General features: G+C 46.6%; 1 pseudogene; it reads left to right on the top strand.

Moving 5' to 3' along the window:
• Nucleotides 1-17,542, top strand: part of LOC147119564 (uncharacterized) — a 124,943-nt pseudogene that overhangs the window by 46,197 nt on the left and 61,204 nt on the right.

The following is a 17,542-nucleotide window of genomic DNA, read 5'->3' as shown; positions in this document are numbered from 1 at the left end:
GGATCTTTTATGTCCAACTGACAGAGCAAAAGGGGCCTCGGTTTAATGTCTAATCCAAAAGTGGGCACCTCCGACAGTGCAGCGCTCCCCCAGTACTGCGCTGGAGTGTCAGCCTAGATTTTTGTGCTCAAGTCCCTGGAGTGGGAACTTGAACCCACAACCTTCTGACTCAGAGGCGAGGGTGCTACCCACTGAGCCAGGGCTGAAACTAGAATTGTCTGTTGAGAATTTCTATCGTGTACTTACAGTGCTGACTTTTGTAAACTCCTTTTGCAGGACATTAGAAGGGAGGGGGGGTGGGAATCTGCAGACGAGAAGCTCAAATCAAATGTCACGTCAAGATCTGACAGAGTCACTTGATTCATCGGGACCTCAGTATCATCGGCCTTTGAACATGGAAGCAACAAGCACAGTTCACAGCGGGGAGAAACCGTACATGTGTTCCATGTGCAAGTGTACCTTCAGCCAATCATCTGGCCTGTTGAGACACGAGCGCAGCCACACCTGGGAGAAACCCCATCCGTGTGGGGACTGTGGGAAGGGGCTCAATTATCCGGCCCAGCTGGAAAACCATCGACGCACTCACACCGCAGAGAGGCCGTTCACCTGCTCCGAGTGCAGGAAGGGATTCGCTCGGTCCTCTCACCTGCTGACCCACCAGCAAGTTCACACCGGGGAGAGGCCGTTCACCTGCTCCGTGTGTGGGATGGGATTCACCGAGTTGTCCAACCAGCTGAGGCACCAGCGCCTTCACACTGTGGAGAGGCCGTTCACCTGCTGCGTGTGCGGGAAGGAATTCACTCGAGCACCTCATTTAATAAGACACCGGCGAGTTCATATCGGGGAGAGGGCCTTCACCTGCTCCATGTGCGGGAAGGGGTTCACCCAGTCATCCCATCTACTGACACACCAGCACAGTCACACCAGAGAGAGGCCGTTACGATGCTCCATCTGTGAGAGGAGCTTCGCTCAGTTGTCCCACCCGTTGACACACCAGCGAGTTCACCCTGAGAACAGTCCCATTAAATACTCCGACTGTGAGAAGAGCTGTAAAACTTCAGAGGATCTGTTGAACAAGTGGTGCATTCACACTGGGGAAGAGGCGGTTTAAATGTTCCGTGTGTGGGAAGGGATTCACTCATTTGTCCAACCTGCTGAGACACCAGCGAGTTCACACGTGACAGCAGGGGTTCGATACTCTGTTAATCACATCCCTGTTAATTCTGTCAGCATGGATAACGGACTGAATTTTATCAGTCAGGAGGAGATTGGTGTCAGTGACTGTGGGGCTAGTTTATATCAGACAGGAGGAGATTGGTGTCAGTCACTGTGGGCTAGTTTATATCAGACAGGAGGAGATTGGTGTCAGTGATTGTGGGGCTAGTTTATATCAGACAGGAGGAGATTGGTGTCAGAGACTGTGGGGCTGGTTTATATCAGACAGGAGGAGATTGGTGTCAGTGACAGTGGGGTTGGTTTACATCAGACAGGAGGAGATTGGTGTCAGTGACTGGGGCTCATTTATATCAGACAGGAGGAGATTGGTGTCAGTGACTGGGGCTCGTTTGTATCAGACAGGAGGAGATTGGTGTCAGTGACTGTGGGGTTGGTTTATATCAGACAGGAGGAAATTGGTGTCAGTGACTGTGGGGTTGGTTTATATCAGACAGGAGGAGATTGGTGTCTGTGACTGTGGGGTTGGTTTATATCAGACAGGAGGAGATTGGTGTCAGTGACTGTGGGGTTGGTTTATATCAGACAGGAGGAGATTGGTGTCAGTGACTGGGGCTCGTTTGTATCAGACAGGAGGAGATTGGTGTCAGTGACTGTGGGGTTGGTTTATATCAGACAGGAGGAGATTGGTGTCAGTGACTGTGGGGTTGGATTATATCAGACAGGAGGAGATTGGTAACCTGTTAAATGTTACTCACTGTTATTGTTTTGGAACCGATGCTGAAAATTATAAAAAAAAGAATTGCAATCTAACTAAATCTGCTGTTTGTTTAAATCTTGCTTCTGTTAAGTTTACTGCTTAATAAAGTTAATTTGTCATTTTTCACCCGTGTCTTTGGTCTCTGAGTGTAGGATTTGCCACCAGTTGGATCGATCAGGACTATTTCCAGTGGCATCCATAAGGGCAAAAAGGGGGTGCAATGGTTCATGCCGGGGCTGACTCCCCAGGTAACTGAGTACATAAAGGCATGTGCTGGCTCCTGGGAAGCACTAGCTCGCCGACTGGAAGTGGACCTTTGCGATAGGCACGAGGAAAAGTATCTGGAGTGATTTGAAATCAGGATAGCTGCATTTTTTTCCCCAATTGCCGTTTTTTTCACAAAAGGCCATGTTTTATTGGGAATGTCAGGGACTGCGGAATGGTCCCATTACTTTCAAGGCATTGAAATTCCATCCTTGAATAGATACCTTTGAACATTAGTTTATTTTAATTCTTCTTTTCTTCTTAGGCAGTCCCTCGGAACCGAGGATGACTTGCTTCCACATTAAAAATGAGTTCTCAGGTGACTGATGAGTCCAATGCGGGACCTACAGTCTCTGTCACAGGTGGGGCAGACGGTGGTTGAAGGGGCGGGTGGGTGGGGTGCTTGGGTTGACGTGCACTCCTTGCGCTGCCTGTGCTTGGCTTCCGCTTGCTCCCGGCGAAGAGACCCGAGGTATTCGGCGTCTTCTCCTCCAGTTTTTACAGTCTTGGGCCAGGGATTCCCAGGTGTCGGTGGGGATGTTGCACTTTTTCAAGGAGGCTTTGAGGGTGTCCTTGAAGCATTTCCTCTGCCCACCTGGGGCTCTCTTGCCGTGTCGGAGCTCCGAATAGAGCGCTTGTTTTGGGAGTCTCATATCGGGCATGCGGACGATGTGACCCGTCCATCGGAGCTGATCGAGTGTGGTCAAAGCTTCGATGCTGGGGATGTTGGCCTGAGCGAGAACACTGACGTTGGTGCGCCTATCCTGCCAATGGATTTTCAGGATTTGCGGGGGCAGCATTGGTGGTACCTCTCCAGTGCTTTGAGGTGCCTGCTGTACATGGTCCATGTCTCTGATTTTAATTATAGGGGAGCATAAACCCCAGCATCGACCAGTTCGGCCGAGTGGCCTGTTTCTGTGCTGCAGACCCTACGTAACTAATGTAACTTACACCACAAGATAGAATCATCGAATAGTACCGCACAGGAGGCCATTCGGCCCATCGAGTCGGTGCTGCCTCTTTCGAAGAGCAATCCAGTTAGTCCCACTCCCCCACTCTTTCCCCAAATCCCTGCAATGTTTTCTCCTTCAAGTATTTGTCCAATTCCCTTTTGAAGGCTACTATTGAATCCTAACCACTTGTTGTGTAAAAGATTTTTCCTCGTGTCGCCTCCGGTGCTTTTGCCAATCACCTTCAATCTCTGCCCTCTGGTTATCGACCCTTCAGTCACTGGAAACAGTTTCTCTTTATTTAATCGTCTCTGTTAATTCTTCTCTACTCTGAGGAGAATAACCCCAGCTTCTTCAGTCTATCCACGCAACTGTAATCGCTCAACCCTGGGACCATTCATGTGGTTAAGGATAAGATGGTTAAGAAGACATACGGGATACTTGCCTTTATTAGCCAAGGCATAGAATACAAGAACAGGGAGGTTATGCTTGAACTGTATAAAACACTAGTTAGGCCTCAGCTAGAGTACTGCGTGCAGTTCTGGTCACCACATTACAGGAAGGATGTGATTGCACTAGAGAGGGTGCAGAGATGTACGAGGACGTTGCCAGGACTGGAGAATTTTAGCTACAAGGAAAGATTGGATAGGCTGGGGTTGTTTTCTTTGGAACAGAGGAGGCTGAGGGGCGATTTGATTGAGGTGTGTAAAATTATCAGGGGCCTAAATAGAGTGGATAGGAAGGACTTATTTCCCTTAGCACAGAGGTCAATAACCAGGGGGCATAGGTTTAAAGTAATTGGTGGAAGGATTAGAGGGGAGTTGAGGAGATATTTTTTCACCCAGAGGGTGGTGGAGGTTTGGAGCTCACTGCCTGAAAGCCTCATCGCATTTAAATAGTACTTAGATTTGCACTTGAAGAGCTGTAACATACAAGACTACGGACCAAGAGCTGGAAAGTGGGATTAGGCTGGATAGCTTTTTCGGCTGGCACAGACACGATGGGCCAAATGGCCACCTTCTGTGCTGTAAATTTCGATGATTCCATGCGGTCATTTGGCCCATTGCGGCTATGCTGATGCTGCCTCTCTAACTGGAGCACTCGGTTCTGATCCCGCGTCCTGCGCTTTAGTTAATCAGCCCTAGTGGGGACATGTAAGATAGAAACATAGAAAAATAGGAGCAGGAGTCGGCCATTCAGCCCTTCGAGCCTGCTCCACCATTCAATAATGATCATGGCTGATCCTCCATCTCAATACCATATTCCCGCTCTCTCCCCATACCCCTTGATGCCTTTTGTGTCTAGAAATCTATCTATCTCCTTCTTAAATATATTCAGTGATTTGGCCTCCACAGCCTTCTGTGGTAGAGAATTCCACAGGTTGACCACCCTCTGAGTGAAGAAATTTCTCCTCATCTCAGTCCTAAATGTCCTATCCCGTATCCTGAGACTGTGACCCCTCGTTCTAGACCACCCCAACCAGGGGAAACATCCGCCCTGCATCCAGTCTGTCTAGCCCTGTCAGAATTTTATACGTTTCAATGAGATACCCTCTCATTCTTCTAAGCTCTGGTGAATACAGGCCTAGTCGACCCAATCTCTCCTCATACGACAGTCCTGCTATCCCAGGAATCAGTCTGGTGAACCTTTGCTGCACTCCCTCTATGGCAAGTATATCCTTTCTTAGGTAAGGAGACCAAAACTGCACACAGTACTCCAGGTGTGGTCTCAACAAGGCCCTGTACAACTGTAGTAAGACATCCTTGCTCCTGTACTCAAATCCTCTTGCAATGAAGGCCTACATACCATTTGCCTTCCTTACTGCTTGCTGCACCTAGAGTCATAGAGTTATACAGCACAGAAAGAGGCCCTTCGGCCCATCGTGTCTGCGCCGGCCATCAAGCCCTGTCTATTCCAATCCCATTTTCCAGCACTTGGTCCATAGCCTTGTATGCTATGGCGTTTCAAGTGCTCATCTAAATGCTTCTTGAATGTTGTGAGGGTTCCTGCCTCGACCACCCTTTCAGGCAGTGAGTTCCAGATTCCAACCACCCTCTGGGTGAAAAAGTTTTTCCTCAAATCCCCTCTAAACCTCCTGCCCCTTACCTTGAAACTATCCCCCCTGGTTATTGACCCCTCTACTAAGGGGAAAAGTTCCTTTCTATCTACCCTATCTATGCCCCTCATAATTTTGTACACCTCAATCAGGTCCCCCCTCAGCCTTCTCTGCTCCAAGGAAAACAAGCCCAGCCTGTCCAGTTTCTCTTCATAGCTGAAGCGCTCCAGCCCAGGTAACATCCTGGTGAATCTCCTCTGCACCCTCTCCAATGCAATCACATCCTTCTTATAGTGTGGTGACCAGAACTGCACACAGTATTCCAGCTGTGGCCTAACTAGCATTTTGTACAGCTCCATCATAACCTCCCTGCTCTTATATTCTATGCCTCGGCTAATGAAGGCAAGTATCCCATATGCCTTCTTAACCACCTTATCTACCTGTCCTGCTGCCTTCAGGGATTTATGTACATGCACACCAAGGTCCCTCTGATCCTCTGTCCTTCCTAGGGTCGCACCATTCATTGTGTATTCCCTTGCCTTGTTAGTCCTCCCAAAATGCATCATCTCACACTTTTCAGGGTTAAATTCCATTTGCCACTGTTCTGCCCATCCGACCAACCTGTCTATATCGTCCTGTAGCCTGAGGCTTCCCTCCTCGCTATTTACCACTCCACCAATTTTCGTGTCACCTGCATGTTTGCTTTCAGTGACTGGTGTACAAGGACACCCAGGTCCCTTTGTACATCAACATTTCCCAATCTATCACCATTTAAATAATACTCTGCCTTTCTGTTTTTCCTACCGAAGTGGATAACTTCACATTTATCCGCGTTATACTGCATCTGCCATGTATTTTCCCACTCAATACAATACAATACAATACAAATCGCTTTATTGGCATGATAAGGTACATCTTATGTTGCCAAAGCATCAAAATACATTTATGGTTGAACACATAAACGCGGTTCCATTCATACAGTGTATAAACAGGTATATCCCTGAGTTTATAAATATATTTTCGCCTTGTTTATATATACTCTTGTCTTAGTTTACTGGTTGTCCCTCTGTTCATGGCAAGCTGTAACATAGTGTGCCGCCAGTGTTACACAGCTTCTCTCCTCCCCCAGTAGGAATGGGAGTTTTTGGTTGTCAGTCAGATTTCTGAATTCAGGGCATATTTGTGAGAATTTTTGATAGAAATTCTCTCTGATGCCCTGATATTTTCCACAGGCTGTGAGGAAGTGCATCTCTGTCTCAACTACTCCCTGACTGCAGTGAGAGCATATCCTGTCTTCTCTTGGCAGCCTGGTCTGCCTTTTTCGATCGCTAGGCTGTGTTCGCTAAGTCTGTACCTTGTCAAGGTTCTTCTCAGTTTGTTATCCTTTACCATGGTCAGGTAATCAGCTATGTTGTATTGTCTGTTTAGGGCCAAGTAGCAATTGAGTTTGCTTTGGGTTTTTGTTGTTTCTGCCCAATATGACAGATATTTTTCCTTTTGCTTAGCGACGATTGTGTTGGGTCGAATTCTTTGTGTTACCCTGTCACTGTCCTGGGGCTGGTTATTGTTAGTATTGTTATTAGTTACTTTATTGAGTCCCAGGACTAGTTGACTGAGGGTATTCTTCTTTATGGTCAGCTCTTGGCATTTCAGGGCGTCGTAGTGATAGCATTGGGGGTTGCTCATTTGTAGGTGATTCCAAAATTTGGTGGCTCTTTTTTGGATAGTGATTATTAATGGGTATTGGCCTAGTTCCGCCCTGCATGCGTTGTTTACTGTTTTCCTTTGAGTCCGGAGGATACTTTTACAGAATTCCGCATGTAGGATCTCAATTGGGTGTTTGTCCCATTTTGCAAAATCTTGTTGTGTTAGTGGTCCCCAGACCTCACTGCCATAGAGTGCAATTGGTTCAATTACTGATTTGAAAATTTTGAGCCAAATGCTAATTGGGATTTCTATTTGGATTGATTTTTTGATGGCATAGAAAGCCCTTCTTGCTTTCTCTTTCAGTTCATTCACAGCCAGTTTGAAGTTTCCCGTAGAACTGATTTTTAAGCCCAAGTATGTGTAGTGAGTGGTTTGTTCAATTTTGGTTGTTCCTACTGTGAAATTTATTGTGGGTCCATGTTGTTTGGATCTTTGCTGGAACACAAGGACTTTGGTTTTTTGGGGATTTATTGTCAGGGCCCAAGTCTGGCAGTACGACTCCAGCAGGTCCAGGTTCTGCTGTAGACCCTCCTTAGTTGGTGACAGCAGAACCAGGTCGTCGGCATAGAGGAGGAATTTAACCTTGGATTCATATAGGGTGAGGCCGGGTGCTGTAGATTGTTCAAGTAGTTTTGCCAATCCATTAATGTAAATATTAAAGAGTGTCGGTGAGATTGGCGAGCCCTGCGTCACCCCCCGCCCCTGTGGGAAGTATTTTGTTTGTTTGTCTCCAATTTTAACTGCACATTTATTGTTTGTATACATTGATTTAATTACATCATATGTTTTCCCTCCTACCCCGCTTTCGATAAGTTTCAGGAATAAACCGTCATGCCAGATGGAGTCGAAAGCCTTCTGGAAATCTACAAAGCATGCGTAGATTTTGCTTTTGTTATGGTGAACGTGTTTGTCAATTAGGGTCTGTAGGGTGAAGATATGATCGGATGTTCTATAGTTTGGCAGGAATCCAATTTGGCTTTTACTCAAGACATTGTGCTCTTCAAGGAAGTTTATAAGTCTTTTGTTTATGATGCTACAGAATACCTTCCCCAGGTTACTGTTTACACAGATGCCTCGATAGTTGTTTGGGTCGATTTTGTCCCCACTTTTGTATATGGGTGTTATGAGTCCTTTGTTCCAGATGTCAGGGAAATAACCGACACTCAGAACCAAGTTGAAGAGTTTTAGGATAGCCAGTTTCAGTTTGTCGTCTGCGTGTTTAATCATCTCGTTTAGTATGCCGTCTGTCCCGCAAGCTTTTCCTGGTCGCAGGTCCTTGAGTTTTTCAAGAAGTTCTTTTTCTGTTATTATGGCGTCTAGCGGGTTTTGGTTATCTTTTATGGCCATTTCAAGCTTTTCAAGTTTTTTGCGTATTTGGTGTTGCTCTGGTCCTAGTGTGTTTTTCTGGTATAATTTTTCAAAGTGGTTTACCCATGTGTCCCCATTTTGAATGGACAAATCGTCGTGTTGTTTTTTGTGTAGTGTTTTCAAGTTGTCCCAGAAACAATTCGACTCAATGGATTCCTCCATGGAGCTGAGTGTATTCTTAATAAATTGCTCTTTTTTGGTCCTGAGTGTGTTTCTGTATTGTGTTAGCGTCTGACAATAAGTAAGGCGTAATTCCTCGTTTTCTGGATGTCTGTGTTTTTGGTTTGATAGTTTTCTAAGTTTTTTCCTCATGTTATGGCAATCATGGTCAAACCATTTTTCATAGTTTTTTGTTTTGGGTTTGTTCTTGCGAGCTTTCAAGTTTGCATTTGTTGCCAAATTATCAAAAATATTGTTTAGTTTACTAACTGCCCGGTTTACGCCTTCTTTATTGTGAGTGTATATGTTATCCAGAAAGGTGTCTAAGAGAGCTTGAGTTGATGCATTGCTAATTGTTTTCTGGTATTTTTCCGTGTCGTTTTTGGCCCATCTGTACGATTTTTTGGTGTTGTACAGTTTACTGGGTTGTGTTTCTATGTTGTTTGTTTCTGTCTTTTTGAGAAACATAGTAATTTGACTGTGATCTGACAGTGTTGTTTGTGGTTTGACTGTGAATGCTCTGAAAGAGGATGGGTCCAAGTCTGTAATCATATAGTCTACTGTGCTGCAGCCAAGAGGTGAGCAGTAGGTCGATCTTCCTAGGAGGTCTCCTATGAACCTACCATTGACAATGTACAGACCCAGGTTTCGACAGAGCTGTAGTAGCTGTTTACCGTTGGTATTTGACTGCTTGTCGCAGTTATGCCTGTATGGAAGGGAAGGGATGTCAAAGTGGTTATTCCCGAATACGTAATTGTTTCCCTGATTATTGGTGAAGTCTGGTTCTTCGCCCGTTCTTGAATTGAGGTCCCCACAGATCAACACGTTCCCCTGGGCCTGGTATTGGATAATTTCCCCCTCCATGTTGGAGAAGGTGTCCTCTTTGTAGTACGGGGAATCGATTGGAGGGATATAAAGTGCGCAAATGTAAACATCTTGGGTGTTTGAGATAATCTCCCTCTCAAGTTTGAGCCACATATGGTTTTCGCCCTTTTTTATAAATTTGATGTAATTCTTAAGTTCTGTTTTAAACCAGATCAGTATGCCTCCGGAGTCTCTGCCTTGGGTTACACTTGGTAATTTATTGGAGGGGACCACTAGCTCAGTGTACCCTTGGGGACAGCCTGTGTGTCCTTTTCCTTTATACCAAGTTTCCTGTAAAATTATAATATCTAGATCTTTAGTTTCCTCTATGAACTCTGGGGTCCTACTCTTCACTTCTCGCAGTGAAGAGCGTAGACCTTGGATATTCCAGGTCGAAATATATAAGGATTTCATGTTAAGTTTTATCTTTTTCTATGATAGGTTAAAGAGTGGTACGTGTTTGTCGTGTCTAAGTGTGGGGAAAAAAAAGATCACCCCAGTTGTCTACAAAAGTTAATACAATTTGGTTACAGTTCTTTCTATTAATTAGTCCTTGATCCATAAGGCGGAAGTAGATGCTGCTGCACATCTGCTTATTGTCTCTTAATGGATTGTTTCTGTCTGAGGTATTGCGTACGTCCTGTGCATCTCTCCCTCTGTCTGGCTGGTAGCGGTCCTATTCCCCTGTGGGACAGGAGTGGTGCAGGTCTGATAATGTTGTTTTGCATGGGGATCCTCTCCGGTCTCGGTTGGTGTGGTGGTGGTCTTTGTAGTGTTCCTGATATGTACCCCGCTGATCTCTGGTGGTCGGGGGGGGGTCCTCTTGGAGTCTGGGTATGGACCCGGTTAAAAGCGACGTCCTTCAGGGCTTTAGCAAAGATCGATATTTTTTGCCTTTGGATGTGGACGTGGTCGTAAAGACATTCTTCATCGAGGGTGGGGTGTTGGGCCAGGTGTACGTTGTGGTTTGATTCGCATTCTGTTGCTATGCTGGCATTTATCTCATGAATTGTGTTGTTGTTGAAGTCTGTTCTCGGCAATATTGTGGAAACAGTGATTCTAGTGTTTGGAAATGTACTGCTTGCCTTCCTAATCATTGCTCTGAGCGATGTTGCTACCTCTTTCTGTTTGGCCTTTAGGTCATTTGTGCCCGTGTGTATTATTATGTGTTGGGGGGAACCTAATCTGGCTTTGGTCAGCCATCCCATGGCTCTGTCTGTTGTTGGGCACCAAATCTTTTCTACTTTACTTCTAGGGAAGAGCTTTTTCTCCCATAGAAATTTCCCATTTGAGTCTATGAGTATTACGACGTCAGCCTTGTTTGTGTTTACTGTCTGGTGGCTTTCGCCTGGACTCATAGTGTGTGTGCTGGGCTGGGGTGTCTGGTGTGTGCGTACCTCTTGTGAGCGGCTCGCTTGTGGTTCCATGGTGGTGGGGGAAGATTGCGAGTCAGCATGCTGGTCGGTCTGTGTGGCACCCCTTGTATTGTGTGTCTGTTGCTTTTGTTCCGTGTGGGAGTGCAGCCGTTCCGTCCGGCTCTGTCTTGTCTTATCTCTAGTCTCTGGTTGCTGGTCTAATGGTGTTTTCTCTCCTCTATGGCTCTCTTCTTTTTCCTGCAGCTCTTTCACCTGATTCTTAAGTAGATTCACCTGGTTATCAAGTCTATTCAGCTCTCTCTTGTGTCTCTCCCTCTCCTGCTTTTGTTTGTCATTCAATTTGAGGACCTCCTCTCTAAGTTTAACCATCTCTATCTCTAATTGATAAAATTTATCTTTTGGTTGTATCTGGCTGTGTGATCCCGGGGTATGTGTCTGGTCGGCCCTGGAAGGCTCACTCACTTCCTGGCTAAGCTGGTCGGCCCTGGAAGGCTCACTCACTTCCTGGCTATGCTGCTCTTCTCTTGGTGGGCTGGGAATGGTAGGGGAACTATGTGTGGCTTCCTCCGTGGTAGTTATGCTGGGGTTTGTCAGTTGTATCGTGTGGCTGTGGTTCCCCGGGGTTAGTGTCTGGTTTGAACTGTGTGGCTCGTTCATCCCTTGACCATGCAGATTTTCTCCTGGTAAGTTGTCAATGTTGGGGGGAGTGCGGGCCACTCTGGGGCTGTTCATTCCCCTCGTAGTTGATCTTTTCAGTGTCCTGAAGGCCGTTGCAAATTTGTCGAGGTTGCCTTGCACTAATATTGTTCCGGTATTGTACGCGTTGACAGTCGTGATTGAACTGTCTCCTGGTGTGTTAATTTTCATTATGGACCCATTTGCGGTATTTTTTAGCTTAACACTGGTATAGTGTGATTTTATTGCTCTGATCCAAGCCGCTGGCTGATCTGAGTAGAATATGAGGTTACTTTTTGTCCCATTGTTGTAACAGTCAGTAAAGAGAGTTTCTGGTTTTTCTCTCATCTGAGCATGCTTGATCGCTTTTATAGCTTTTTTTGTGGTGTTGGGGGGAATCTGGAAGCGGGGCTGCTGTGGATCTTCTGATTCGCTCATTTTTGGTAAAGTATTGTTGATCTTAGAATAAGCTTTTCTGGGGCCCCGGGTTTGGTGTTACCCTCTCCCTGTTCGCGAACTTTCCCGGTCCCCCTCTCCGACCCCGTGGTCCCTGGGCCTCGGCTCCTGGGTTCACCCTTCTCAGGTCTGAGTCTGTGAGCCACTGTTTCCCGGTGCCTTCGGGCTGTTCCCCTCCCCCTCAGAGGTCTCTGGGCCTCTGTTTCGGCCTGGCTCCTCGGGCCTTTCCCTGGGCCTCCCTCCCTGGGCCCTGTACTCACGGTCTTGGTTGCGAGCCTTCTGGTTGCTCTCCTTCTCCTCAGAGGTCTCTGTGCCTGCTGGCCTGGCTCCTCGGGCCTTTCCCGTGCTGGATTGTTGGGCTGTGGCCCGAGTCCCCTCGGCTGTGCTGATTGCTGGATTTCCGGGCTGCGTTCCGAATCTCCTCGGCTGTGCCGATTTCTGCGATGCGGCCCGAGTCCTCTCCGCTGTGCCGATTGCCGGGCTGCGTTCCGGATCTCCTCGGCTGTGCCGATTTCTGGGATGCGGCCCGAGTCCCCTCGGCTGTGCCGGTTGCTGGACCGCTGGGCTGCGGCCCGAGTCACCTCGCCTCCTCGAACTCGGTCCCGATGCCGCCGACTCAACCACCGCTGCTGAAGCCCCGTGTGGCTGCCGTTCACTGGTTTGTGTAGTTCTTCTCTTGTTTCTTTTTTTTTTTTTGCTTTGGCTTTTTTTTTCCTCTATTTTCCTCTGGGTTTTTTTTTTTTGGTAGTCTTTCTGGCGGTCTTTTCCTTCTCTACTTTGTCGAGACTAATCTAAACTTAAACTAACCTAAACTAAACTAACTTAACTAGAACTAAATTTAATTTTAAAACCTTTTTTAAAAATTGAAATGAAATGAAACTTTTTTTTCCCCACTTTAGACACTAAAAACACTAAAATCTCAGCAGCCCATCTTCAGCATGTGTATTCACTCCGTCTGCAATTCTCTCTCCCCACAGCAGCAGGAGCAGGAGCAGGAGCAGCTGGCAACACAACCTGCTCCTCTCACACACCCCACACACACACACCCACACTCACTCAACTTGTCTAAATGTGGGGCATTTTTTTCTCAATTTTCAGCCCAGGGAACTGACTTTAAGATCCTTGTTCTCACTTTCCAGTCCGCCCCCCCGTCCCTCAATGATCTCCTGCAGCCATGTGTTCCTGCATGCACCCCAGCTGGAGTACTGGCGCACTTAGTTTTGGGAACTAAACCTCAGGAAAGACATATTGGCCTTGGAGTGGGCGCAGCGCAGATTCACTAGAATGATACCGGGCCATAAGGAGTTAAATTATGAGACCAGGATGCATTAACTTGGTCTGCATTCTTGAGTATAGCAGATTGAGGGGCGATCTAATTGAGGGCTTTAAATAATAAAGGGATTTGATGGGGTAAAGATCTGGTGGGGGCGGGGGGGGGGGGGGGGAGTCCAGAACAAGGGGGCATAACCTTAAAATTAGAGCTAGGCCGTTCAGGGGTGATGTTTGGATCTTTGGAATTCTCTGCCCCAGAGAGCTGTGGAGGCCGGGTCATTGAATATATTTACGGTGGAGGTAGACAGATTTTTGAACGATAAGGGAGTCGAGGGTTATGGGGAGAGAGCGGGGAAGTGGAGTTGAGGCCAAGCTCAGATCAGCCATGATCTTACTGAATGGCGGAGCAGGCTCGAGGGGCCAAATGACCCACTCCTGCTCCTACCTCATATGTTCTTATGTTCAGGAAGCACTTCTTCACATGAAGGGTGGGGGAAATCTGGAACTCTCTCCCCAAAAGGGGGAAATTTTGAAAATTGAGATATTTGTTCGGTAATGGTATCCAGGGATGTGGAGCGAAGGCGGGTGGATGGAGTTAGGATACAGGCCAGCCATGATCTCATTGAATGGGGGAACAGGCTCGAGTGGCTGAATGGTCTACTAGGTTCCACTACCCCTGCACCTGGACACTGCCAGCTCCCAATTCCTCTTTCCCCCACCGTCAGTAGTTCCTCCTTCAGTCACTATTTACCTGCCCTCTGGAACTCGCTCCCTCCGGAAATCCTTCTGGAACTCCCTCATCCAGGCCTTTGTTACCTCCAGACTTGACTATTCCAACGCACTCCTGGCCGGCCTCCCACATTCCACCCTACGTAAACTTGAGGTCGTCCAAAACTCGGCTGCCCGTGTCCTAACCCACACCAAATCCTGTTCGCCCATCACCCCCTGGGTTCGCTGACCTACATTGGCTCCCGGTTAAGCAGCGCCTCGATTTCAAAATTCTCTTTCTTGTTTTCAAATCCCTCCGTGGGCTCACTCCTCCCTATCTCTGTAATCTCCTTCACCCCACAATCCCCCCCACCCCCCCGAGATATCTGCGCTCCTCTAATTCTGCCACCCCCCCGAGATATCTGCGCTCCTCTAATTCTGCCCTCTTGAGCATCCCTGATTATAATCGCTCAACCATTGGTGGCCGTGCCTTCTGTTGCCTCGGCCCCAAGCTCTGGAATTCCCTGCCTGAACCTCTCCGCCTCGCCACCTCTCTTTCCTCCTTTAAGATGCTCCTTAAAACCTACCTCTTTGACCAGGCTTTTGATCACCTGTCCTAATTTATATCTTTATATGTGGCTCGGTGTCAAATTTGTTGTCTTAAAATACTCCTGTGCAGCGCCTTGGGGTGTTTTACTACGTTAGAGGTGCTAGATAAATAGAAGTTGTTGTTGTTGTTGGCGAGTGTGGAAGTGAATGCTGAACGAATGAAGGACCACAGAAATTATAGGACAGACGTGAGTATTGGAAGTGGTCGAATTTTCTTTATGAAGTGGGGCTGGGAGCTTGGTGGGAAGAATCGAAAAGGGTCAGAAATTTGTCCATTGATTGTGGGAAACTGACAGAAAAAAAGGAAAACGTACATTTAGACAGCGCCTTTCACTGCAGGACGCCCTAAGCCGCTTCACAGCCAATGAAGGAAACGGGACAGCCAGTTTGCGCACAGCAAGATCCCACAAACAGCAATGACGTAACAACCAGATAATTTGTCTTGGTGATGATAAAATATTGGCCCTAGGCCACCGGGGAGAACTCACCTGCTCGTCTTCCAATAGTGGCCGTGGGATCATTTACGTCCACCCGAGAAGGCAGAAGGGGCCCTCGGTTTAACGTCTCATCCGAAAGACGGCATCTCCGACAGTGCAGCACTCCCTCAGTGCTGGCACTGGCAGCAAAGGAAGAAAAGAAATGCATTGGCCGCAGATTAACTCCAGACCATGTCTGTACTGACACTCACTCATAAAAAGGGAAACAGTAAATGGGGTTTACATAAGAAATAGGAGCAGGAGTAGGCCATACGGCCCCTCGGGCCTGCTGCGCCATTCAATAGGATCATGGCTGATCCGAACCTAGACTCATGTCCACTTCCCTGCCCGCTCCCCGTAACCCCTAATTCCCTTATCTGCTAGGAAACTGTCTATCTCCATTTTAAATTTATTTAATGTCGCAGCTTCCGCAGCTCTGAGGTAGCAGATTCCATAGATTTACTACCCTCTGAGTGAAGAAGTTTCTCCTCATCTCAGTTTTGAAAGGGCAGCCCCTTATTCTTAGATTATGCCCCCTAGTTCTAGTCTCACCCATCAGTGGAAACATCCTCACCGCATCCACCCGATCAAGCCCCCTCACAATCTTATATGTTTTGATAAGATCGTCTCTCATTCTTCTGAACTCCAAAGAGTAGAGGCCCAACCTACTCAACCTTTCCTCATACGTCAACCCCCTCATCTCCGGAATCAACCGAGTGAACCTTCTCTGAACCGCCTCGAGAGCAAGTATATCTTTTCTTAGATATGGAAACCAAAACTGCACGCAGTATTCCAGGTGTGGCCTCACCAATACCCTGTATAACTGCAGCAAGACTTCCCTGTTTTTATACTCCATCCCCCTTGCAATAAAAGCCAAGATTCCATTGGCCTTCCTGATCACCTGCTGCACCTGCATACTAACTTTTTGTGTTTCATGTACCAGGACCCCCAGATCCCTTTGTACTGTAGCACTTTGCAGTTTCTCTCCATTTAGATAATAACTTGCTCTTTGATTTTTTCTGCCAAAGTGCATAACCTCACACTTTCCAACATTATATTGCATCTGCCAAATCTCTGCCCACTCACTTAGCCTGTCTATGTCCTTTTGCAGGTTTTTTATGTCCTCCTCACTCACTGCTTTCCCTCCCATCTTTGTATCGTCGGCAAACTTGGATATGTTGCACTCGGTCCCTTCCTCCAAATCGTTAATATAGATTGTAAAGAGTTGGGTCCCAGCACTGACCCCTGCGGAACACCACTAGTTACTGATTGCCAGCCTGAGAACAAACCATTTATCCCAACTCTTTGTTTTCTGTTAGATAGCCAATCTTCCACCCATGCCAGTATATTACCCCCAATCCCGTGATTTCTTATCTTGATCAGTAATGTTTTGTGTGGAACCTTGTCAAATGCCTTTTGGAAGTCCAAATGCACTACATCCACTGGTTCCCCTTTATCCACCCTGTATGTTACATCCTCAAAGAATTCGAGCAAATTTGTCAAACATGACTTCCCCTTCATAAAACCATGCTGACTCTGTCCTATTAAATTATGTTTATCCAAATGCTCTGTTACTGTTTCCTTAATAATGGACTCCAACATTTTGCCAACCACAGATGTTAGGCTAACTGGTCTATAGTTTCCAGCTTTTTGTCTACTTCCCTTCTTAAATAAGGGTGTTACATTAGCAGTTTTCCAATCTGCCGGGACCTTTCCTGAGTCTAGGGAGTTATGAAAAATAATCACCAATGCATCCACAATCCCTACCGCCACTTCTCTCAAGACCCTGGGATGTAGGCCATCAGGTCCGGGGGATTTATCCGCCTTAAGTCCCATTATTTTACTGAGTACCATCTCCTTAGTGATTTTAATCGTCTTTAGCTCCTCCCCCCCCCCATTGCCCCCTGTTTGTCCAGTGTTGGGATATTTTTAGTGTCCTCTACTGTAAAGACTGATACAAAATATTTGTTCAGCGTCTTTGCCATCTCCATGTTCCCCACCACTAGTTTCCCAGTCCCATCCTCTGAGGGGCCAACGTTCACTTTAGCCACCCTTTTTCTTTTTATATAGCTGTAGAAAGTCTTGCTATCTGTTTTTATATTTTTTGCTAGTTTACTTTCATAATCTATCTTCCCTTTCTTAATTAATCTTTTAGTTATTGTTTGCTGGCTTTTAAATGCTTCCCAATCTTCTATCCTCCCACTAGATTTGGCTACTTTATATGCCCTTGTTTTCAGTCGGATACTATCCTTTATTACTTTACTAAGCCACGGATGGCTGTCTTTTCTTTTACTCCCCTTTTTCCTCAGTGGAATATATTTATCTTGAAAGATGTGAAATATCTCCTTGAATGTAGACCACTGCTCTTGTACCGTCTTACACTTTAATCTGTTTTCCCAGTCCACTTTAGTCAATTCTATTCTCATACCTTCATAGTCTCCTTTAAAGCTCAGTATGCTGGTTTGAGATCCAACTCTCTCACCCTCAAACTGAATTTGGAATTCAACCATATTATGGTCACTCATTCCAAGGGGATCCTTTACTAGGACATTTTTTATTAATCCTGTCTCATTACACAGGACCAGATCTAAGATTGCCTGTCCCCTGGTTGGTTCAGTTACATACTGCTCAAGGAACCCGTCCCTAATACACTCTATGAACTCTTCCTC

This window comes from Somniosus microcephalus, chromosome 4 (genome assembly GCF_052327205.1).
Source record: "Somniosus microcephalus isolate GS21.2 chromosome 4, FLI_Smic_1.0, whole genome shotgun sequence".
NCBI lineage: Eukaryota > Metazoa > Chordata > Chondrichthyes > Squaliformes > Somniosidae > Somniosus > Somniosus microcephalus.
This window is presented reverse-complemented; position numbering and strand designations above follow the sequence as displayed.